The sequence below is a fragment of the Pinus tabuliformis genome, chromosome 8 (assembly GCF_031772625.1).
Source record: "Pinus tabuliformis cultivar Carrire ecotype Pingquan chromosome 8, CPIR1, whole genome shotgun sequence".
NCBI lineage: Eukaryota > Viridiplantae > Streptophyta > Pinopsida > Pinales > Pinaceae > Pinus > Pinus tabuliformis.
In genome coordinates, this window is record NC_142294.1 from 1,601,602,102 (window position 1) to 1,601,628,203 (window position 26,102).

The 26,102-nt window shown below is 39.8% G+C and overlaps 1 pseudogene; it reads right to left on the minus strand.

Moving 5' to 3' along the window:
- The window catches only part of LOC149242172 (auxin transporter-like protein 4), a 155,135-nt pseudogene that overhangs the window by 15,212 nt on the left and 113,821 nt on the right, over positions 1–26,102 (minus strand).

Genomic DNA, 26,102 nt, shown 5'->3' on the forward strand with positions numbered 1-26,102 from the left:
TGTTCTACTATCTTTGATGTGTCCAGTAATGGTGGGAAGCATGGTTGAGGGCATCCCACATTAAACACGTGGTGCAAGTGAAGGAATGGAGGAATGTTGTGCTCCAAAGAATTTTTTCCCACAGCCTTGGTAATGTTGTAAGGACCATGTCAGAGTGGTCTAAGCTTTTGATGGGATCTTGTAAGGTGTTCTTTCTACTGATGTAACCAAACTTTGTCACCCACTTAAAACTTGTGTGGTACTTGATGTTGATCATGTCGCTACTTGTACTTTGCATTTTCCATAATGGAGTGGTGTAGATCAACCTGTTGGGTAGAGGTGCTTCGGAAGTCATATCAGATGAATGCTTGGCCTGACAGTGTAATGGTAACCCTGTCGGTGAGGAGAAGATGACCGTATCCCTCTGCTGTTATTGCTGCATGAAGGAACCCTTCATAGGGGTGATGGATGTGGCAACAATCTTCCCCTTACTTTGGGAGCAAACCAGACAAAAAATGAATTTCCTAGTATGGGAGATGATCTTGCTGCAATTCTTAACAGTGATTAAAGAGGTGGCAGTAGGTGGGGCTACCTTTGGTATCCTATACGATGAATTACACAAAGTAATAATATCAGCATGAGGCCTTGACTTATACATAGCATGTCACCTCCATAAGTATGGTTGGCATAATCCTCACAAACATCTAGAGGTGCAACATCACAGAATACTTCGTCTGTGAAGCGCTTGATGTTGTAGGGAAGATGACACTGCTGGCAAACTCGGAGATCTCGTCCTTGGTGAAGCCACCTGTTACTATACGGATATGGGTGTGGTGTAGTCGGTAGGCCCAACCGCTTCACGACCTCTGCTAAAATGAGGTTCTTTTGGCTCCCACTGTCAATAGTGAATTGCAGTGGCGAAACCTTCACCCACATATATGAGTGGAAAAGATGGCCCCCCTCTTATGTATATTCAGGCTCATTCTTCCAGACCTTGGCAGGGGAAACAATGGTGCTAGGCTCCACATTAATGATTCGCTTCAATTTGTCATTCCCCTTGTCTGGTTCTGACTCAAGGTCAGAACACGCATCTGATTCGAAAGCCTTTAACTCGGCCACCAACGACTGCTTGGTCTAACACTCACTTGCATTGTGAGTGGGGCTCTCATGGAAATCAAACCACAATCCTGTTTCCTTCTTTGACTTCGTGGTGTTGTTCTTTTCTTGTGGCTTCGATGGGTTGTCTTGGGTCACCCCGCCATGGATTTGTCCTTTGTTTTTCAGATTCACAGATCAAAAGTCTCACTTATTTTGCTTAAACTTCTGCTCGATTTTGACAGTGTATCGGTATGTCATGCCGAGCGAGGATTTGTTCAGGAACTCTATATCATCCTGGATGTATCTATGTAGGCAACCGCAGTATTTGAGTACCAAATGTAGCTTAGAATCTTTGATACCCAACTGTGTGTGAAGGGTATGAAAATTGTTTGTGAACTCCGACACATCTTGGTCGCTTCCCTGCCGTAGCGTGATCCACTTTATGTATTTGTCCACATAGCTTTTGGCAGGGTAGTACTGCTCCTTGATACCATCCTGGAATTGGGTGTAGATGAAAATTGTGAGCACGTATTTTCATCCTTCTGCTTGCAGTAGGTTTCCCACTAGTCCTTGACGTGGGGGGTTGCTTTGAGAAGAGCGAAAATAAACTTTTCCCGACTGGAAAAATCATGAACAGAAAAATACCCTTCTAGCATATTTAAACATTTATCTATGGCATCTATGTCTATTTTACCCTTGAAGATGGGGATTTCAAAATTAACTTGTACCTTAAAGGGTGTGGCATTTCTAGAGTAGCTGTTGGAAGCCGATGCGCTACCTATGGGTAGCGACTGAAGGATCTAGGAAAAATTGTCCATCATCACGTTCCTTTGCCGCTCGAGGGCTTCTTCAAATAAGATTTTGATGGGATCTCTTGCCCCCTTGTCTTTCTTTTCATCTGCCATGGGAGGCCGTTGGGATTTGTGAGGTTGATTTTGCAAAGGTTTGACCTATTCAAGCCATTACTCCTTATATCTCGACCTCGTTGGAGACATGCAGACCGCTCTAATATAATCATAAATACAGAGATGCAGTATAAATAATACTTCATTTAATTACTCTAAAATACTAAAATATGCTTACAAACAGAAATGGAAATAAACTAGCTTGGGTGATGGTAGCTTATCTCCAAGAAGAGACGTGGCAGTTACATGCCTCTGAACTATGTTACAATGAGGCTCAACGACCTATTTATTGTTGAGAAACAGTGGAAAACCCTAAACATCCAAAAACCTAACCCTAGGAGATGAAATGACAAATTGTGGGCCTCGTCTCGGGTAAATTGGTATGTCGACTTCTTGGCATTGTAACTTTGGAATATGAAATTCGTTTGAACTGCACAATAGCTCGTTAAAAAGATCTATCTGAGGACTACAATTTTGGCAAGAGAAACATAGGAGGTTGCTCCCATATTTTCCAAAAAAACATCGTTTAGGGCCTCAAAACGGCTCTGGAAGTTCAAGACCCATAAAATTGCGAAAAATTGTAAATTTTGCTACAATTAAGGAAACTAAAAAACTAAATGAGACATTTGTGGGGGTCCAAGTGTGATAGGTGAGTGGCCACCAACATCCACCCGGATCATTCCTCCCCCCTTAGGAAGCAATGGTCCCCATTTCATTGAGTTCCTCCATCTGCTGAACTTGGTCCCCGGTGAGTTGTTATGCAATCTTTGATGTGTCCATTAATGGTAGGAAGCATGGCTGAGGGTACTCCACATTGAACACTTGGTGCAAGTGAAGGAATGGAGGAATGTTGTGCTCCAAAGCATTGTTTCCCATAGCCTTGGTAATGTTGTAAGGACCATGTCGGAGTGGTCTGAGCATCTGATGGGCTCTTCTAAGGTGTTCTTTCTGTAGATGTGGCCATATTTGTCACCCACCTAAAACTTGTGTGGTACCTAATGTTGATCATGTCGCTGCTTGTACTTTTCATTTTCCAGAATGGAGTGGTGATAGATCAGCCCGTTAGATAGAGGTGCTCCGGAAGTCAGATCAGACGAATGCTTGCCCTGATAGTGCAATGGTACCCTTGTCAGTGAGGAGAAGATGACCATATCCCTCTGTTGTTGTTGCTGCGTGGAGGAACCCTTCACGGTAGTCATGGATGTGGCGACAATATTCCCCTCACTTTGGGATCCAACCAGACAGAAAATGAATTTCCTAGTATTGGAGATGAGCTTGCTGCTTTTCTTAACAGTGATTAAATAGGTGGCGGTAGGTGGGGCTACCTTTGGTATCCTGTATAATGAATTACCCAAAGTAATAATAACACCGTGAGGCCTTTACTCATACACAACACATTTCCTCCACAAGTATGGTTGTCCTAATCATCATAAACATCCAGAGGTGCAACATCACACAACACCTCATCTGTGAAGGGCTTGATGTTGTAGGGAAGATGACACTGCTCACGAAATCGAAGATCTCGTCCTTGGTGAAACCACCTGATACTGTATAGCTATGGGTGTGGTGTATTCGGCAGGCCCAACCGCTTCACGACCTCTGCTGAAATGAGGTTATTCCACTGTCAACAATGAATTGCAGTGGCAAACCCTTCACCCACATATATAAGTGGAAAAGATGCTCCCCCTCCTCTGGATCTTTGGGCTCATTATTATAGACCTTGGTGGTGGCAACAGTGGAACTGGGCTCCACATCAATGATTTGCTTCTCTTTGCCATTCCCCTTGTCGGGTTCTGACTGAGGGTTGGAATATGCATCTGATTCGGAAGCCTTCAACTCAGCCAACAGCGACTGCTTGGTTCGACACTCACTTGCATTATGAGTGGGGCTCTTATGGAACTCAAACCACTTTCCTGTGTCCTTCTTTGACTTTGTCATGTTGTTATTTTCTTGTGGCTTCGACGGGTTGTCTTGGGTCACCTCGCCTTGGCTTTTTCCTTTGTTCTTCATATTCACAAATCCAAAGTCTCGCTTCTTTTGTTTCAACTTCTTCTCTATTTTGATAGCATATCAGTACACCATGCCAAGCAAGGAGATGTTCAGGAACTCCATATCGTCCTCGATGTATCTATGTAGGCAACTGTAGTATTTAAGTACCGAATGTAGCTTAGAATATTTGATACCCAACTGTGTGTGAAGGGTATGAAAAATGTTTGTGAACTCTGACACATCTTGGTTCCTTCCCTGCCACAGCGTGGTCCACTTTATGTATTTGTCCTCATAGCTTTTGATAGGCTAGTATTGCTCCTTGGTGGCATCCCGGAATGAATTCCAAGTGGGTGATGCTGAGAATAGTGAGCACGTACTTTCGTCCTTCTACTCGTAGTAGGGTTCCCACCAGTCCTTGACGTGGGGGGTTGCTTTAAGAAGAGTGAAAACAAACTTTTCCCAACTGGAAAAATCATGAATAGAATAATACCCTTCTAGCAAATTTAACCATTTATCTATGGCATCTACATCTATTTTACCCTCGACGATGGGGATTTCAAAATTAACTTGTACCTTAAAGGGTGTGGCATTTCCAGAGTAGCTGTTGAATGCCGATGCACTGCCTCTAGGTAGCCGCTGAAGGATCTGGGAAAGGTTGCCCATCATCACATTCCTTTACCGCTCGAGGGCTTCTTCAAACAAGATTTTGGTAGGACCTCTTGCCCCCTCATCTTTCTTTTCATCCACCATGAGAAGTCGTCAGGATTTGCGAGGGTGATCTTGCAAAGGTTCGACCTATTCGAGCCCTAATTCCCTATATCCTGGCCTCGTTGGTGACATGCAATGAAAAATAGAGAAAAAGTAGACCGCTCTAATACCACCGATCCGTACTTAAACAAGAATGCAACAAATGACAGATATAACCATAAATACAGAGATGCATCGGAAATAATACTTCATTTCATTACTGTAAAATACTGAAATATGCTTACAAACAGAAATGGAAATAAACTAGCTAGGGTGATGATAGCTTATCTCTAAGAAGAGATTTGATGGTTACATTCCCCTGAACTTTGTTACAATGAGGCTAGAAGGCCTATTTATTGTTGAGAAACAATGGAAAACCCTAAACATCCGAAAACCTAACCTTAGCAGATGAAACGACAAACTATGGGCCCCGTTTCGGGTAAATTGGTACATCAACTTCCCGGCGTCGTAACTTTGGCATACGATCTCCGTTTGACGCAAACAATAGCTTGTTAGAAAGATATATCCAAGGAATACAACTTTGGAAATATCAATATTAGACCATGGTCCTATGTTTCTCCCATATTTTCCAAAAAAATTCATTTAGGGCCTCAAAACGGCTCCATATGTTTAGGACCCGAAAAATTTGCTAAAAATTGTAAATTTTGCTACAATTAAGGAAACTGAAAAAATGAAAGAAACATTTGTGGGGGTCCAAGTTGGATAGGTGGGTGGCCACCAACATCCACCTAGATCATTCCTCCCCCCTTAGGAAGCAATGGTCCCCATTGTGTTGAGTTCCTCCATCCGCTGAACTTGGTCCCTCGTGAGTTGTTCTGCAATCTTTGATGGGTCCAGTAATGGTGGGAAGCATGGTTGAGGGAGTTCCACATTGAACACTTGGTGCAAGCGAAGGAATGGAGGAATGCTGTGCTCCAAAGAATTGTTTCCCACATCCTTGGTAATGTTGTAAGGACCATGTCAGAGTGGTCTAAGGTTTTGATGGGCTCTTGTAAGGCATTATTTATGCAAATGTAACCAAAATTTGTCACCCACCTAAAACTTGTGTGGTACCTGATGTTGATCATGTCGCTACTTTTACTTTGAATATTCTAGAATGGAGTGGTGGTAAAACAACGCGTTGGGTAGAGGTGCTCTGGAAGTCAAATTAGACGAATCCTTGGCCTGACAGTGCAATGGTACCCCTGTGAGTGAGGAGAAAATGAGTGTATCCCTATGTTTTTTTTGCTACGTGGAGGAACCCTTTGCGGGGTTCATGGATTTGGAGACGATCTTCCCCTTACTTTGGAAGCAAACTAGATAGAAAATGAATTTCCTAGTCTAGGAGATGAACTTGCTGTATTTCTTATCAGTGATTAAGGAGGTGGCGTAGGTGGGGCTACCTCCAGTATCCTATATAATGAATTACCCAAGGTTACAATAATAGCGTGAGGCCTTGACTCATGCACAGCATGTTGCCTCCACAAGTATGGTTGTCCTAATCATCACAACAATCTAGAGGTGCAACATCACACAATACCTTGTCTGTGAAGGGCTTGAAGCTGTAGGGAAGATGACACTGCTAGAAAACTCAGAGATCTCGTCCTAAGTGAAGTCACCCGATACTATACAGCTACATGTGTGGTGTAGTCGGTAGGCCCAAGCGCTTCACAACCTCTGCTGAAATGAGGTTCTTTTGGCTCCCACTATCAACAATGAATTGGAGCGGCGAACCCTACAGCCACATATGTGAGTGGAAAAGATGATCCCCCTCCTCTAGATCTTTGAGCTCATTCTTCTAGACCTTGGCAGTGGCAACAGTGGCATTGGGCTCCACATCAATGATTTGCTTCCCTTTTCCATTCTCCTTGTCAGGTTTCACTCAGGGTCGGAACATGCATTTTATTTAGAAGCCTTCAACTCGGCCACCAACGACTGCTTGGTCCGAAACTCACTTGCGTTGTGAGTGGGGATCTTATGGAACTCAGACCAATTTCCTGTGTCCTTTTTGACTTCGAGGCATTCTTATTTTTTTGTGGCTTCAACGAGTTTTCTTGGGGCACCCCGCCTTGGCTTTGTCCTTTGTTCTTTGGATTGACAAATCCAAAGTCTCGCTTCTTTTGTTTAAACTTCTACTCAATTTTGACATCGGATTGGTACGATGTGTCGAGTGAGGGGATGTTCAGGAACTCCATATCGTCTTGGATATATCTGAGTAGGCAGCCGTGGTATTTGAGTATCAAATGTAGCTCAGAATCTTTAACACCCAACTATGTGCGAAGGGCATGAAAAATGTTTGTGAACTCCAACACATCTTGGTCCCTTCCCTGCTGCAGCGTGGTCCACTTTATGTATTTGTCCTCATAGCTTTTGATAGGATAGTACTACTCCTTGATGGCATCTCAGAATGAATTCCAAGTGGGTGCAGCTGAAAATGGTGAGAACGTATTTTCATCCTTCTGCTCATATTAGGTTTCCCACCAGTCCTTGATGTGGGGGGCTGCTTTGAGAAGATAAAAAATAAACTTTTCCTGACTAGAAAAATCATGAATAGAAAAATACCCTTCTAGCAGATTTAACCATTTATCTATGGCATCTGCGTCTATTTTACCCTTGAAGATGGGAATTTCAAAATTAACTTGTACCTTAAAGTGTGTGGCGTTTCTGGAGCAGCTCTTGGAAGCTGATGTGTTGCCTCTGGGTAGCCACTGAAGGAACTGGGCAAGTTTTTCTATCCTCGCGTTCCTTTGCCACTCGAGGGCTTCTTCGAACAAGATTTTGATAGGATTTCCTGCCCCCTCATCTTTCTTTTCATCTATCATGGGAGGCCATTGGGATTTGCGAGGCTAATCTTGTAAAGGTTCGACCTGTTCAAGCCGTAACTCCTTATATCCCAACCTTGTTGGAGACATGCAATGAAAAACAGAGAAAAAGTAGACCGCTCTGATACCACTGATCTGTACTTAAATAGGAATGCAACAAATGACAGAGATAAACATAAATACAGAGATGTATTGGAAATAATACTTCATTTCATTACTGTAAAATACTGAAATATGCTTACAAATAGAAATGGAAAAAACTAGCTAGGGTGATGGTAGCTTATCTCTGAGAAGAGATGTGGCGGTTACATGCCTCTGAACTGTGTTGCAATGAGGCTTGAAGGCCTATTTATTGTTGAGAAAAAATGGAAAACCCTAAATATCCAAAAACCTAACCCTAGGAGATGAAACGACAAACTGTGGGCCTCGTTTCGGGTAAATTGGTACATCAACTTCCCAATGTCGTAACTTTGGCATACGATCTCAGTTTGATGTGCACAATGGCTCGTTAGAAAGATCTATTCATGGAGTACAACTTTGGTAAGAGAAACATTAGTTTATGGGACGAATATTTTCCAAAAAATGTCGTTTAGGGCCTCAAAATGGCTCTGAAAGTTCAGGACCTAAAAAAATGCTAAAAATTGTAAATTTTGCTACAATTAAGGAAGCTGAAAAATTGAAAGAGACAGTTGTGGGGGTCCAATTGGTATAGGTGGGTGGCCACCAACATCCACTTGGATCACACTACCACTATAACATCTTGTAATGCCTCATAATTATAATAATAATACTATATAAATAAAAATAATAAAAAAAAATATAGAAATAGAAAATAAATAATAAATAAAGAATACAAAATAATAATAGTAATAATAAAGAAAATATAAGAATATCAAACAAATAATAAATAAATAAATGATACAAGATAAAAATAGTAAAAATAATAAATAAATAAAATGAAGTTCTAAACTATAAGAATAGTAATAATAAATAAGTTAATAAAAGTAAAAAAAAATAGTATAAGTAAAAGTTAAATTAAGAAAAATAATAATAAATAACTTAATAAAAGTAAAAAAATTAATATAAGGAAAACTTAAATTAAGAAAAAAAAATGAAACAAGTAAAACTTAAAATAAAGAAATAAAAGTTTGCATGGATGTATATATCTCTTTCCATTTTCTATTTAATGGAAAAAAAGGGGCATGAGAAGTATTATTCATTTTTTTGAAAAAAATGTTGTGAGGAAAATTATGTATAGTTGAGCCTAAGGTTGTGCGTTGCGATCTCAGTAGCATTATAACTCCGAAATCACAAATAAGGTATATCATTATAACTCCTAAATCACAAATAAGGTATATCATTGTTACAGGTAAGCCTTCTTTGATAGTTGAACAATTGTGTGTTGATTATTAATTTTATCAATTGATTAAATTAGTTGTATATTTTAATTTTGGGTTGTTACATATACTGGTCCATTGTCCACATCTAAACTGAGCTACATTCAAGGGAATTGAACCTTCAATCTCCCGCTCATAATAAAATGTTTTTAAAATAATTATCAAATTATTTATTATTAAAAAAAATATTAATAATTTGAATTAATTAATTTTTAATGAAAACAGATATCCCAATCTCAATAAACCCTTTAACCAAATAATCAAATAATAAGACCCTATATTAATATTTAATAATAATAGAAATAAATAAAAATAAGTATTAACAAAAACTAATTGAGTTTTAAAACCAATTAAATCATCCCAATTTCAATAAACCCTTTAAGTGAATAACCAAATAATAATACTATACATTTAATTTATATATATATATATAAGAGAGAAATTAGTAAATAGAAGTTTGGTAGCATCCTAGAAAGCATGTTTTGAGTATTTTTAGTATCTTTAGGGTGTTTAGTATTATTAGGAAGACTTTCTAATCAACTTATCCGATCATAAACCCTTTAAGTGAATAACCAAATAATAATAATTATATATATATATATATATATATATAAAAGAGAAATTAGTAAATAGAAGTTTGGTATATGATGGTAGAAAGCATGTTTTCAGTATTTTTTAGAATCTTTAGAGTGTTTAGTATTATTAGCAAGACTTTCTAATCAACTTTATGTGATGATAGGTCATAATTTTTTTTATAGAAATAATAAAAAAATTACATATAGAAAATGAATAAATCGTTTTTTTTTGAAAATTTAAATATTATTGATGATAAAATTGATAGATATATACATAGATATATATTTATCTATTTTTATTGTTTTTATTTACCATAAAAGTGATGAGAATGTATACATATATGTAAATAGTTGAGGTTCATTCAAAATCATTCAACACAAGGATTCAAGGTTTTTGATGTTAGGATAATAATTTAGGATATGGAAATGCTTTTCTAAATGTAAATGCATAGCTCGTGAGACCCCACTTAGGGTGACGAGAATGTATACATATATGTAAACAGTTGAGGTTCATTCAAAATCATTATTTACAACGCAAGGATTCAAGGTTTTTGATGTTAGGATAATAATTTAGGATATGGAAATGCTCTTCCAAATGTATATGCATAGTGGGTTAGGATAATAATTTAGGATATAGAAATGCTCTTCTTAATGTATACGTATAGCTTGTGAGACTTCACTTATAGTGAATTCTAGGTATATTATTATAGGGATATAAAAATCGAAATTTTATATAAATTACTATAGATGGATTTTAAATCATGGATATAGTGAAGTTTAGAGGATAGAAATTTTTTAATTTTTAATTTTTAATATTTATATTTAGATAGACTATTTATATATATTATTTAAACTGTATTTTTGAATATATAAATAGATTTAATTATTTGGAAATTTCATTTGGTGTGCAAACTACACAACTTAAAATTATAGTTTTAACAGATCTTTATTGCATTTTAGAAAAAAATAGGTTAAAAAATATACATGAAAATGAATCAAAATGCTGAATAGTGAGACTAATTGAAATATTTTAGCCATAAGATTTATTTATTTTACAATTTTTAATATATATATATATATTTGAGATTGAAACATTTTACTTATTATAAACATTGAAATATTTTATTTATGTATGTTGTTCACATGTTAATTTATAAGTTACACATTTATGTCTTATTACAAACTAAGATTTTTTCTTCTTTAGTTTCCATTACTTCTCCTTTTTGGGCATTAAAGTGTTATATTATTAACACAAATACAAACCTTTCTGGTTTTATACATATACATCACGTTGATATTGAAATAAATTAGTTAACATGATGGAGCAAGGGTATTTAAGTTTACATCCTAAAGGCGAGCAGAGAGCGAATAGCTAGGGTTTTAGATTGCTGCAGAGGATTTCATCCATGGAAGGTCGCAAAGGAGGGAGCTCCACTCCCTCCTATAATTATGCCGTTGCCAACAAGGGCAAGAAGCCCCTAGAAAAAGTCAGAGGAATCAGAGAGGAAGGAAGAAGTAATATGGAAGAGGAAACAGATGGCGCCAAAATGAAGGAGAATAACAGCACTAAAGACAAGGAGGAAGATGACAAAACTCAGGGAAAAAAGAGAAAAAAACAAAATGGACCTTGTAAACCCAAAGCTGAAATCACACCCAGAGTAGTTTTAAACGATCCTACACTGTAGGCGCACAGGGATCACATGCAGACCTATGCAATCATCTGCAAATTCATGGGAGTATGGCCCACTGAAAATGCTTTACAAACATGGATCAAATACCACTGGAAACCTAAAGAGAGCATTGATCTACATCTTGGGTCAAAGGGACTCTTGACTGTGGTGTTTACAAATATTGAGGATAAGGATAGAGTATTTGAAGGAGGGCCCTACTTCTATGCAATAGCAGGTCCCTATATGTAGCCATGGAAGATGAATTTTGTCCCGGAGCATGAAACTTTTACTTTGGTCCCATTCTGGGTAAGACTCTATTCTCTACCTCTTGACTACTGGCAACCTGAATCATTAGCTTCCATAGGCAATAAATTAGCCAAGTTTGTCAAAGCTTCTGAAGCTACGAGAAGGGGAAAATATACTTCCTTTGCAAGGATATGTGTTGAGATGGATCTATCAGGATCTCTTCCGGATAAGGTAATATTGGAGGTTTTTTATGAAGAATGGGTACAAACGGTGGACTACGAGCACATCCCGTTCAGATGTTCTAGATGCCATGAACATGGGCACCTTTTCAGAGACTGCCCTCTTAGTAAAGCAGAGAATAAAAGCAAATCTAATACAATGAAATACCGGGATAACTTTCACAAGGTGGTACATAGAGGAAAAGTCGGCAAGAGAGGGAAAAAGCAACAAAAAAATGAGGGACAACAAGTTAGTCAGAACTAGTTCCAAGTTCTTGAAGAGGACAAAGAAAGGACAGCAAAAGATCAAGCACTGGAAGGGAGTATGGGGGAGAAGGAGAAAGAAGAAAACCACGAGCAAACACATGAAAATGATAGAAAGAAAGGGATCACGATGAGTGATACAAAACCGGAGATGGACCAGGAAATGACCCAGAGTGAGATGGAACTGGAGGAATGTGAGCTACAGGAGATTCTTGGAAGAGAACACCTAGATGTATAATGGTTCTTGATCCAGGGAACAACCGGTAGGGTAGAATCGTTACCTCAAGAAGAGATCAATAGAATATAGCAGTTGTATTTATGGAAAACTCAGGATAAGGGTTCGGAGGGGGAAAAACATCGACAGGCTCAATAACGAAGGTGTGAAAAAGTTAAAAACTAGTCTGGGGTTAGCACCTAGAAACCCAGGAAAGAAAAGAGGCAGAAAAAAGCAGAACGAGCTATTGGAATGTGGAAATCTTATGACAGATTTAGGTAAGATAAAATATCTTACCAGCTACTCCTTTTCAAATCTTTAATTATGAAGTTCATATCTTGGAATATTAGAGGTCTAGGCAGTAAGAGAAAATAGAGAATGCTTAGTAATAGAATGAAACATGCAGCTCTGGATATAATTTTCATCTAGGAAACGAAATGTTCCATTCAAAGGATAAGACAAATACATGGAAATTGGCTCATTAGGTTTGAGTTTCTAGAAGTTAAAGTAGAGAACACAGCAAGAGGCATTCTCACTCTCTGGAACCCTCAAAGAATTGACATAATAGATGATGAGGCATCAAGGAATTATTTATCAGTAGTTATTCAGCCTGTAGGAGATAGTGGTATCTATCTAGTCACGAATGTTTACGGCCCTCAAAGGATAGATGAAAAACTCAGGCTTACAGATACCCTAGCAGATCTCAGGGACAGACATCCAGGAATACCTTGGATCATGGGAGGGGACTTCAATATGATAAAATCACTTTCAGAGAAAAAGGGGGAACCATAGTACTAGGTAAAGACTCTTTAGCATTTCAAATCTTTACAGAAAATATGAAACTAGTGGACATTGAAACTAGTAATGGCCTCTTTACATGTAACAATAAGAGAGGAGGAGAGTCTCATGTAGCCTCCAAGTTGGATAGATTCATTATCTGTGATGACCTTATGCTCATAGACAAGGAAATAATAGCAAGTGTTCTTCCCTTTGGAGGCTCAAATCACTGGCTAGTTCAAATGGAGATCCAGGGCATAGGTACCCCCCATAATAGACCTTTCAGATTTGAGAATATTTGGCTTTCACACCCAAAATTCATCAGCAATATTGAAAAATGGTGGGTAGAAGATCTACAAATTTAGGGAACTATAATGTTCCTTCTAAATAAAATATTAAAGCACATAAAACTGAGGCTCAAAGATTGGAATAAGAAGAATTTTGGTAATATTTTTGTACGAAAGAAAGTTGTGGAAAATAAAATGCAGGAACTCAACCAAGCTATGTTCAAGGAAGGTTTTGATAAAGACAAAAATTATCAAGTTGAGAAACATCATCAAGAATGGGAGAACTTGTGTAAACAAGAGGAAATATTTTGGAGACAAAAATCTAGAGTCCAATGGCTGAAGGAAGGAGAGTATAACACTATATTTTTTAATAGATCCACCATGGCAAACAGAGCTCACAACAAAATATCTTCTATAAAAAATGAGGATGGGCAGCATCTACAATCCCATGAGGAAATAGAATCTGTGTTAGTTCAGCACTTCAAAGAAATAGCTCAGGAAAATAATTCAGAAAGAGAACATTTCATTAGGGACTTAACTAGACATATACCTAAGCTAGTGTCTAAAGAGGACAATTTCAGTCTTAATAGACCAGTGACTGAAGAGGAGGTCATTGAGGTCCTCAAAGATATGCAGAATGGCAAAGAACCAGGCCCGGATGGCTTCAATGTGGATTTATTTAAAGCTTGCTAGAATATTGTTAAAGAGGACATTTTGAATGTAGTGGAGGATTCCAGGAAGAACAAAACTATTTTGAAATTGCTCAATACCTCCTTCATCTCCCTGATTCCTAAACAGGACAATGCCCAAACACCAGAAAGGTATAGACCCGTAGCTCTATGCAACATGGTATACAAGATAATATCCAAGGTAGTGGCCAATAGACTCAAACCTCTGCTTCCTACTCTAGTTTTGGGGGAACTATTAGGTTATGTAGAAGGCAAATAAATATTGGATAACATCATTCAAGCTCATGAAGTGGTTCACTCGCTAACTAGCAAGAGGAAAGCTTGAATGATATTACAAATAGACATAGCCAAAGCTTATCATAAAGTCAACTAGGCCTACATCAGGAAAGTGCTAATGGCATTTGGTTTTGATCATAACTAGGTTAGATGGGTCATGGCCCTGGTGACCTCTTCCAGCTTTTCAATACTGGTTAATGGCTCTCCCTCTGAGATTTTTCTTCCTTCAAGAGGTCTAACGGAGGGTGATCTGCTCTCTCCCTTTCTCTTCATCCTCATGATGGAAGGTCTTGGTTGGTCAATCAAGCATGCTAGAGTAACGGGCAAAATTCAGGACCTTCAACTGTCGAAGAGTGGACAGGCTTTGACTCATCAACAATTTGTAGATGATACCATGTTACAAGAAATCCACACAATCAAAGAGGCTTTAATGTACAAACAAATTTTGAATGACTTTGCCATGGTTTTAGGTATGGAAGTTAATCTTTCCAAATCTAAAATATTTATCTTTAATACCAACATTGTTATTCAGAGAAATATCTCCAAAATTCTTGGATTTCAAAGGGATTCCCTCCCTTCAAAGTGTTTGGGAGTTCCTCTAACTGAAAAAACTTTGCACAAGAGCATTTGGGAACCATTGATCAATAAGATGCAGGATAAAGTCAGAAAATGGACTAGCAGATCTTTAAATCTGGCTGGTAGTCTGGTGCTGAAAAAGGCGGTGCTCCAATCAATCCCAATAATCAAGTTATCAACACTCCCAGCCCCAAAAGGAGTCTTGCAGCAATTCAGAAACATCCAAAGAGACTTTCTCTAGGGAAGGGAGGTGACAAGGAAGAAATGGGCCTTGGTCTCATGGGAAAAGATCTGTAAACCCAAGAATCAAGGGGGCCTAGGCTTGGATGACTAGGAGATTCTCAACAATGTTTTAGGGGCCAAACTCTGGTGGCATTGGGTTAAAGATCCAAAGGCTCAATGGGCAAGCATCTGGAAAGAAAAATATGCTAGAGCTTGTGTTGTGGGGAAAAATGCCTATACAGGACGATCCTATCCACCTAAGGTGTGACAGTGCCTTAGCAACAAACAGAAACAACTATTCTAGTATTCTTCCTTTATGAGTTAAGAATGAAGAGAGATGGATGGAATAACCGGTGTCTTTCGTTCGTCCCTCGATCTGGTTTCTCTTCTCTTTGAGAGTTCCCATCTACTTGCCTTCTCGCTCGCCCAGCTTCAACAGGTTCCTGCAAGATCACAAGAAGAGAACACTACACAAAGACATAGATTCATATTCATAACTAGTTCAGGATTAGAAATAAACTAAACATACTAATGCAATCATACATCAAAAATACATCAGTATATAGGAGAAGCCAAGATAGCTTTATTGATGAATAATAAGGCTCAGGAAGAGATACAACCCAGAGGGCTCCAATCCAACATCTCCTTCCCAGCAAATGAAATTCCTATCTTCACCTTCCTTCAAAGCATTAAGCACCCAATGATTCCAATCTCAAACCAACAACAATTCTTTGCAATAACAAAATTCCAGCCCCCAGATCTCATGGAGGAGAGATCCATATATAGATGTTTGGAGAGAGGATGAGTCAGCTTGAGATCTGACTAGTGTCCTCTCCCTCTATCAGTTCCTGCTTCCACTTGGAGACTAAGAGCCTCTTACTCATCACAAGTCGAATTCCTTGAGGCAAGTGTCATTGGAGAAGATTCTGGAAGCTTCCAGGGTCTTTCCACCTCATTGAATGAACTTGCCATTTATCACTTCCCACTCAGCGCACCCTGGTAGTGCTTCTACCTGCGTTGTAGTGCACCTAGCCAGTGCAATCTCTGCATTTCAGCGCAGACAGCTAGTGGAGCCTCTGAATTGATCCTGAATTGACTTGTTTTTGAGCAGTTTCTGGTGGAGAACTTCTGTGAATTGCTGTGGTTTGTTAGCCTTGTTCTTGTAGGGGTAGGAACAACATTTTTAGGGACTTTGGATCCCTTAGATTATGGACATTTCATGCTTATAGCTGTAAGGCACAAAAATGTCTATAACAGTTGCCCCCTAAAGTATGAGGTCGTTTATCGGGTGAAATGCTTTATCAGGAGGATCCGAAGTTCATCCATTGCTGGGAGGAGACTTGTAATACAATACAATACAATACATTATTTTTCATACTGCTTTCATGATCTAGGTGAGGCGGGCATTCCCATGCTCAGCTTTATAAATTCATTTTTCTATACATAGAACAGACAATCGTCTGATGGTAGACTGATAATTTTGATGAAATTATCATCCTTTGGGTAGGATGATTATCTGCTACAATGATGTACATGTCAATGTCTTTATCTTTCCTAAATATATATCACAGCCCGGATGGATGAAACTAGATCCGGGGTCTTCAAACTCATTCGATCTTCACTCTAAGTACAAGTCGATCCATGTGAGAAATGTTCTGAAGTCAAACATGGAAAGACATCGCTTGATTACCGGTCAATGAGGTAAACCGTTAACAAGTGCGAGAGGAATCACCGATAATGATAATGACCCTCAAGGTACTGCAGTACAATTCACGTGGTGTGAATAAAGGACTTGCCATCGAACACCACGCAAAATGTTTCGGTCGAAGGTCGTTGATGTATACCTGTCGCCGGAAGTGAGAAACTTGCCATTGAGGCATGCAAGCTTCAAAGTACTGAAGGGGTTGTTCCAAGATCAACTTCTTGGATAATGAGCTGATGTCGACAAGAAGCGATCCGTCAAAGGAGGGCCTTAATGAATCCCACATCAGTGACACGGAACGGAGCAAATGATTTTAATGGAGGTGAAAACGATCTTATGACATATGATTCAGGGTGGCGGTCATGAAAGGATGAAGGATAATGTATGGCAGTGGATGGGACACGGTTGACTTCTCTGAACGACTTCTCTTGAACATGTGGCGACACTTATGTGATGGATCGGTAGCATTACCCCAAATATGGATGGTATGGCAAGACCATGGTGATGTGACCAGTGAATGAAACAACCCAACCTGACTGTGGTACAGAGGAAAAGTGTCATGTTCAAGAGCAACTTGCTACCATCAAAGTTTTCTTGAGTTTCTCCCAATTTTTCCCCAGTCATTGCTGACCAGTACCTCTTTATTTTTGTAAAGCTTGAGGAGGATAACATATGCTTGTTTTATAACTTGCCCTTCGGGCAAGCCCATCGCTATGTTTTAACGAGCCTAGCGATAGTGAAACTCGTTCTCGTCTAAAGACAAGTTTGTCGCTATTTAATGCTTTTAACGAGTCTAACGACAAAGATAACTCGGTCCTTTTCATTTTTAGAGAGTCTGAAAAGGTACGTAAAGTCAACTCCAGAAGTCCTTTTTCGTCATCTAATCCCTTAAGTCCGAAAAAGTATAAAACAATACAGAAGGGATGAGTTTTCGATAGTTTTAACGCGCCGAACAAAACAAGCACTCGATCTTTTTGTGCAATAATCCCTTAGGTCCAAAAAGATTAAAATCTAGAGGAGGGATAGCTCTTCCGGTCACTTTATCGAGCTAGAAGGCCAAAACTCTGCAATCTTTTCACATTTTACGAGTCAGATGAAAAGAGCTTAAAGAAGACTCGTCTTTTGAGGAACGAGTGATAAAACGGGTTAGCAGCTGATTCCAAGTACGGGTTGGAATTTTCCAATCACGGCAGCGTCACAAGGATGGCTAGTGAAATCACTCTTCGGAGCTGTTCCTCAAAATGGGTAAACAATCTTATGGAGGTGAACGATCGGCCAATGAAAAGTGGAGGTGATGGGCAAACACGACCAAGGCTTTAACGACTGATGATATTACATTCACGGTGGTTATTTACCAGAATAGTTCATTTTTTAACGAGCTTAAACGTGGAAAAACACTGCTCAATCTTATGTTTATTTTTTAACGAGCATGAACTATGCACTAAAACTGCTCGGATCTTGCGTTTATTTTTTAACGAGGATGAACTGTGTGCTAAAACTGCTCGGATCTTGCGTTTATTTTTTAACGAGCATGAACAGTGTGCTAAAACTGCTCGATTCTTGCATTTATTTTTTAACGAGCATGAACTGTGTGCTAAAACTGCTCGATTAATCCAGTCATATGATAAGAATATCTCATTAATGATGCTATTTGTTATGGAGCTTAGATCTTACAAAGCTTTGCTCCGGATCCTTTCGTTATGCAAGTTCGAAAACGACTAATCCTACAAGTTTAAAGGGTTAGACCTACAGGTTTAAAGGGAGGACCTAAAAATTTAAAAAATAAATAGCTGCCCCTTGCTTGCACTCCAAAAGGTTTGCATGCCCCCAGGCATAAAGTACGATTTCAAGGTTACCCCTTCTTAGTCCAATAAAACATTTGTTTTACCGGGAGAGGCCTACCTCTTTCAGGTTACCCAAAGGTTGTCTCGTTAATCTTTCAAACAAAACACTTCTTCGGCGGTGTCTACCGAGATAGACAAAGGTGAATGACCTCAGTGCCAAACACGTAGCTTTGACAAGAGAATCTTATTCCAGAGCAACCCCTCTTCCAACCACGGACGGGGTACGGACTAGTCATATTCTCCCGCGGAAACCTACCCTATACCCAAAGTTTTCCTGCTGAAGCAGACCAGGATGCATGCCCCCTGGGTTCCAGTCATATCCTTCCGGATTACTCGCGCTCATCGGGAGGACGGACCATGGGTTGAGACATTTCTTGTGTGAAGAGACTATTTAGGGATGGTATATGACTATTTGCGATGCGTGATCCGGGAAATGAAAGTTGGTCCACGAGCTTGACCACTCTTCCTTCTTGCGGAAAACACATTACTCTAAAGAGTGAGGAGACGATGGCTCCCATGCAATATATATAGTCTCGTCCAAGAAGTAGGTTATAATCCAAGGGTCCTTGAACGACCATCACGTTCATTTGAACGGTCTTCCCTTTCAATGTGATAGGCACATTGGGGAGGATCCCTAAAGGTCGACTGGTTCCTTTATCAAAGCCCGTCAGATTTCTCATTTCAGGCAAAAGCGCTGGCGAACCAAGCACTTTCCAAGCAATAGAGGAAAGGATACTCACAGATTCCCCCTCATCAATGATGGTGCCAGCCATTACCATTCTGTATATTTGAACGATAATTCTGAATGGTATGCTTGCTGGCAAACGGGGTCTGCCTAGTTTGTTCCAGTCGAACGAGACAACTAGGTTGCTTGGTGGTGGGACCGAATAGACGGCCGGGTATGACTCTGACGAAGTTCCTTCCTGCGATAAAGGAATTGGAAAATTGCCCCCTTGTTCGTCGGAGTCTGTGTTGATGAAGAGAATTTGGACGGTGTCGTCTTTATTCTCCTCTGTGATGGTATCATTCGAAGATAGAGCCTCTGAAGACAAAACCGGGTCAACAGTCGCCTCAACCTTTTGAATTTCATCAGGTATGGATTCAGACGGTTCATCTTCAATGATAGGTGCTTCGGCTGACCACCTGAGCGGGCCAGCCGGGTTTTCAACTGGTGATGGACTTGGCAAGAGTTTTTGATATCCAGGAGGAAGTTGCGCTTGTAAGATCGGGCGATCTTCCAAAACTCTTTTAGCCTCATCTAATAAGGGACAACGGTGGATGGCATGGTCACCTTCACACAGTTTGCAGGGAAATCTAGCTTTCCCTCTCTGTCCTGTGGCTTCACTTTCACTAGTTGACGGTGTGCTTTCAACATGGCTATCAAAGGTTGATGCCACCGAATTGTGCAAATGGGGAGACCAGTCCCTTAGTATCCGAGGGATGCAGGGACAATCTCTGTGGAAGTGGTCTCCCTTGCATATGACACATGGCGATTTAGGCCTACTCAGTGCTGTGTGTGGATTTTTGTCAGACGACACTTGTTTGCCCCCAGTCACTTTTGGCTCTTTCTTCTTCTTCTCTTTCTTCTTCTTCTCTTTCTTCTTCTTTTCCTTCTTCTCCTTAGGAAGGAGGAGAGGAAGAATTAGATGAAGTAGAAGGCTGGTGGGTAACTCTGGTCTGGTCTAACTGTTGATTCGACTGTTCAGGAATAGTGGTGTTCTGAACGACATTGGTTGAGAAGAGCCAGACCGGCAAGCCAATTGTCAGTCCTGGAAGCGACAATGTGGCCATATGGGGCGCACCAACATCTCCCCAAGAGGAGAAGGGACTAGGATTTCCACCAAGGGGAATTCCTTGGTTGGTGTGCTCCATTTTCTCAACCTAAAGATCAACGCAGGAAAAGGGGGTGATTGTTCCATTTAAAATAAATTTTAACGACGCTTTAGAAACAACTTGCTTTTTCAATTTTAAAGAGTCGAGAAAAAGCTAAAGATGACTCTAGTCTCCTTCGATGTTTTAATGAGCCCGAAGTGACAAATGCTTGGATGGACTTTTTCCGTTATAGAGTCTGAAAAAGGCCAAAAGGAACTGCTCTGGAGTTCTAGATAGAGGGTGTGCCAAACTTTTCGCAAAACCGCAGAATACTTTTTAAGGTATGGGCGGTCAATCTTCCTGAATGCTGTGTTCAGTGCATTGCGATCAGTAGGGCAGCCGACACGGCTTCCTAAGGATAAAGGTTTTATGCCTATAGGGGTCTCCCAATATATACTCGACGGTACGTGGGAGCACAATCCGTACTGGCGCTATCGTCCCTCAGGAGGAATCACCCACCATCAGTGAGATCGACAGTCACCAGGCTTTACGACGCTGGAACACGTCTCTAGCCTAGACCTCTATGTTGTGTGTTAAGTTACAAAGCGTTGTTAAGTTCATTCAATTTATTTTAGGTTGATATTTTTAGAAGTTTGCCTTTTAAGTTTCACCACGAGATGTATGATACAATTCCTAAATGCAGTCTAAAGATGATAAGCAAGCTTTTATCTCTTTTTTCAACAATGAAAATCCTAGCTACAAAGGGAAAAGAAAGACACCATCTTTTCTCAAAGAGCAAGCAGCACACTCTAATGCACTTTCCCTAAATCAAGCATGAAAACTATCAAGATGCAAATGCACAATGTAGGTGTTTGTTTTCCGCTTTCTTAATATTGATGCCTAAAAAGAAAGCTTTTTGTACAACTTTGAATTTGCTTTTAAATGACAAATACAAACAAGTTTACTTTTTTCGAAATCAGAAAGGGTAGAAGAGAATACGACACTTTATGACTTTCGAAATGAACACTTGTTTCGACAATTAAAAGAGACAAACTCAAACCAAAAGCAAAAGTAAATGTATAATCAACTGTAAACAGCCAATGAACTCTCTCCTAAGATCACAACCAACAGATCCGAATCAAGGGCTACAGGATGACTATTTCACTCTTGCAAAGGAAAACTGTAAATGACGCCACAAACACATAAAAACACTCACAGTCTTTTTGTACAAAAGGAGGTGTAATTTAAGCAGAGAAAAGAAGTTATCAGACAGGTACCTATGCTGGTTACAGGCTGCAAAAATCAGAGATCAAAACAAGGCAAAACAGAGCAGAGAACCCCAGCTGCACAGGGCCTATGCTGGATCAGCGCACCCCTAACACAGAGGTTTTGACATTCAGCGCAGGTAGCCTTCACGGGACCTGCGTTGAAATGCAAAACCTCTTCACAGAGTCTGCGCTGAAGGAGAAACAAGAGTTTCTCACTGGGTTCTGGGTCACAGTTTGCTATTTAATCTACAGTTTCAGGCCAAATCAAAGCAACAAGCAAGGTACAATCAAAGGGGTGCTTTGAGGGAGGTCTAAGATCTATCACAAAGGATCATCAAATCATTTGTGAGTCCATTGTTCAGATCATAGACAAATCCAGTGATTGGATCAAAGCAGCAGCTGTCTACTTTGCATCTGAGAATAGCAGATGTAGTTCGATTGTTGCTGTTGAGTCTATGAGACGAACAATGATAGAGACACAAATAAAATGATTAAACAGATTTCCCCAGCGGAGTCGCCAATTTTTTGTGGGGAAAAATGCCTATGCAGGACGATCCTATCCACCTAAGGTGTGACAGTGCATTAGCAACAAACAGAAACAACTATTCTAGTATTCTTCCTTTATGAATTAAGAATGAAGAGAGATGGATGGACTAACTAGTGTCTTCCGTTCGTCCCTCGATCCGGTTTCTCTTCTCTTTGAGAGTTCCCAGCTACTTGCCTTCTCTCTTGCCCAGCTTCAACAGGTTTCTGCAAGATCACAAGAAGAGAACACTACACAAAGACATAGATTCATATTCATAACTAGTTCAGGATTAGAAATAAACTAAACATACTAATGCAATCATACATCAAAAATACATCAGTATATAGGAGAAACCAAGATAGCTTTATTGATGAATGCCAGGTTCAGGAAGAGATACAACCCAGAGGGCTCCAATCCAACATCTCCTTCCCAGCAAATGAAATTCCTATCTTCACCTTCCTTCAAAGCATTAAGCGCCCAATGATTCCAATCTCAAACCAACAACAATTCTTTGCAATAACAAAATTCCGGCCCCCCAGATCTCATGGAGGAGAGATCCATATATAGATGTTTGGAGAGAGGATGAGTCAGCTTGAGATCTGACTAGTGTCCTCTCCCTCTGTCAGTTCTTGCTTCCACTTGGAGACTAAGAGCCTCTTACTCATCACAAGTCGAATTCCTTGAGGCAAGTGTCATTGGAGAAGATTCTGGAAGCTTCCAGGGTCTTTCCACCTCGTTGAATGAACTTGCCATTGTTGGCATTATGTTTTCTGGTATGACTGTATGTTACAGATGTTGTACTTGATGGCAACTCCAGTGGTAAGGCTCTCAGTTTGTTGAAAATTAAGAAGGACGCAGGTAATCGGTTCAGAAAGTGCGTCCCCGCAGGTATACCATGCAGAACCCGCGTCCAGGGACGCCGGCCAGCCGTTCAGGGGGTGCGTCTACCCAGTGCACACATTTCAAGGCAGAGAAAAGCACGTGGGGGTTTCTTGTGTGGTATCTAGCCGACGGTTTTGTGTTTCTATGGTGTCGGCTCGTGGTATTGTTCCATGTTTTGGGGAGGAACTTGCCTATATAAAGCAAAGGAGTTCATTTGGATTGTGCAATGGTCTTGGGTTGAATATCTTATTTGGTGAGATCTAGTCCAGATCTAAGAGGGCGAATCTTCTAATGGACTGTGATCTCTATGGCGCATGATCAGATCTGTAGATCTGACTGATTGGGTTTGTCTTGAAGTCTTCATATCATTTATATCTGAAGGGTCGCAGGATCAGTGAAGGGAAAGTGCGCCGGGACGCAGGTACTGTAAAGGGCAAGTGCACCGAGACGCAGCACAGTACAGAGAGACCTGCGTGTGAACGCAGGGTGATCAAGGTTCAGGTGCGTCTCTGAAGCAGAAGGACGCGGCGCGATAGTGTTTTCAGGTGCGTCTCTGTAGCTAAAGACGCGGCGCGATAATATATTTGGGTGCGTCCCTGAAGCAACAGAACGCAGAGCAATCAAAGGAACAGTGCGTGGACACGCAACATAGCAGAAGGACATCTGCGTGTAGACACAGAGTTGCAGAAAGTTAACGGCGTCTGGTCGCAGGCCACAGAAAGAAAAACTGCGTCTTTGTTTTAAGATGTTCTGTTGATTGAATTTCTCTGTTGATAAGGTGTTCTGGGTTGGTTCTGTTATTGCTGATCTGATATCTGTAGTGGTCTATATCTGTTATGTACTTGTTGATCATCTGATGCTTTATGAAAAGAAGTAGGGGGTTGTAGCTCCCTTCCAGGAGTAGACTGGAAAACGAGAAAGAGAGAGAGTTGTAGCTCTCTGCAGGTTGCAGCATGCGTACTGGTAAAGGACTGCACCAGTACAAAATCATTGTAAAAGAAGTTTCTAAATTGAAAGAAGATAGAGACATATTGCAGCAGGTGGTTTTCACCCACATTGGGTTTCCACCTTACATCTTGTGTTCTTTGGTGTGATTATCTGTTTTTGATGCTCATTATTTTATGGTACTGACATGCAAAAATAATTCAAAGATCAAATAAGGAAGATTTATTAAATTGCTTGATAATACTGATTCACCCCCCCTCTCAGTATTATTTCCAACAATTGGTATCAGAGCAGGTCCTTCAGAGAAGCTTGATCGCTTGAAGGTAGATCGTTCATCATGAGCAACTACGAGAAAGAAGCATCAATCAGGCCACCGATTTTTGATGGGACAAATTTCAATTATTGGAAGGTAAGAGTTACTGGATATCTTCAATCTCTTGATACAGAAGTTTGGAACATTGTAGAAATAGGCTATGCTTTTCCTTCAGCTACTCCTACAGATCCAGCTGAGAAAAAGAAGTATGAAACAAATGCAAAGGCAGTCAGTACTCTATTAGGAAGTATATCCCAAACAGAATTCATGAAGGTCATGCACTTCAAATCAGCAAAAGAGATATGGGACAAAATGATCACTAGCTATGAAGGAGATGAACAAGTAAAACAAGCTAAACTTCAAACTCTCAGGATTCAATATGAGACTCTCAAGATGTATAATGATGAAAGTGTGGCTAATTATTTTCTTCGGGTAGATGAGATTGTTAATTGTATGAAAAATTTGGGTGAAGAAATAAAAGAGACTATAGTAGTTCAAAAGATTCTAAGATCATTATCCCCCAAGTTTGAATCTAAAGTATCTGCAATAGAAGAAAAGGAAAATCTCCGTGTTCTCACTATGTCTCAGCTACATGGAATTCTAACTGCTTATGAAATGAGAAAGGGAGGTCCATCAGACAGAAGGGAAGCTGCTTTTAAGGCATCAGGCAAAGAAGATTACTATGAAGCAAGCCATGTTCCAGAAGAAGAGGAAGAAGAATCAAATTTTGTCAGAAATCTTCAAAGGGGTTCTGGAAGGTTCAGAGGTAAGCTACCTTTCAAATGCTTTGCTTGTGGAAGAGTAGGTCATTATGCTGCAAAATGTCCTTATAAGGATAAAGGAAAAGAACCTGCTAGATGGAACAAGAAACAAAGTGCAAATAAGAAAAGCTACTACACCCATGAAGATAGTGATGGCTTATCAAAAAGTGATGAAGATGAACAAGGTAATAAATATAAGCTGTTAATGGCATTTGAAGATGATGATTATGAGGATGCTGTAGATGTGGATAATCTCTATGATGAAATTACTAGACTCAAGAGATGCATAGAAGAAAAGAATGTGATCATTGATACTTTGCAATTTCAAATTGATGAAAAGGAAAAACATCTTGAAAAACTAGAAGGTGAAATTGTTGGTCTCAGAAAAGAAATTGAGAAAACAAAAGCTATTAATCTTAAGTTTGTCAAAGGATCTGAAACTTTGGATGAGATTATCAATGTGCAGCGGTCTCCTCTAAACAAGACAGGTTTGGGCTATAATGGAGAAACCTCTCAAGCATCCACCTCAAAAAGTTATCTTGATGCAGCAAGAAGAAATGAGCAGAAGAACAATGAAGATAATCAGGTAAAGCAGGGACGAATTACAAATAGAAACTATCAGGGACAATCCATCTTAAGGGTGAACAAAAGCTACAACCAGCCACAGGTAAAATCTTCTCAGTTTGGTTCAAGAATAGATGAAAATAGAAATTACAATCAGTTGGCTGGTAGATTCAATAACCGCAGAAGCTTCTTCAATGGACAATGCTTTTCTTGCCATAACTTTGGTCACAAAGCAGCTCAATGTGTTGCATATAAAACAATCATGACTAGGGAAGCTCAAAAACAAAGAAGTATGACAGGGATTACAAAAAGGACCTATAACAACTTTTCGGTTCTTGAAAATGAAGTTGAATGTTCTATCTGCAATAATTTTGGTCATGAAGACTCTGAATGCAGGAGCAGGTTTCAGGAGAAAAAGGAACAAGCCACAAGCACCAAAACATGGAGAATAAAGGAACCTCAAACAGAAAGATGTGGGATAGCATTTTATGCAGAAGGACATGAAAATCTATGGTACATTGACAGTGGATGTTC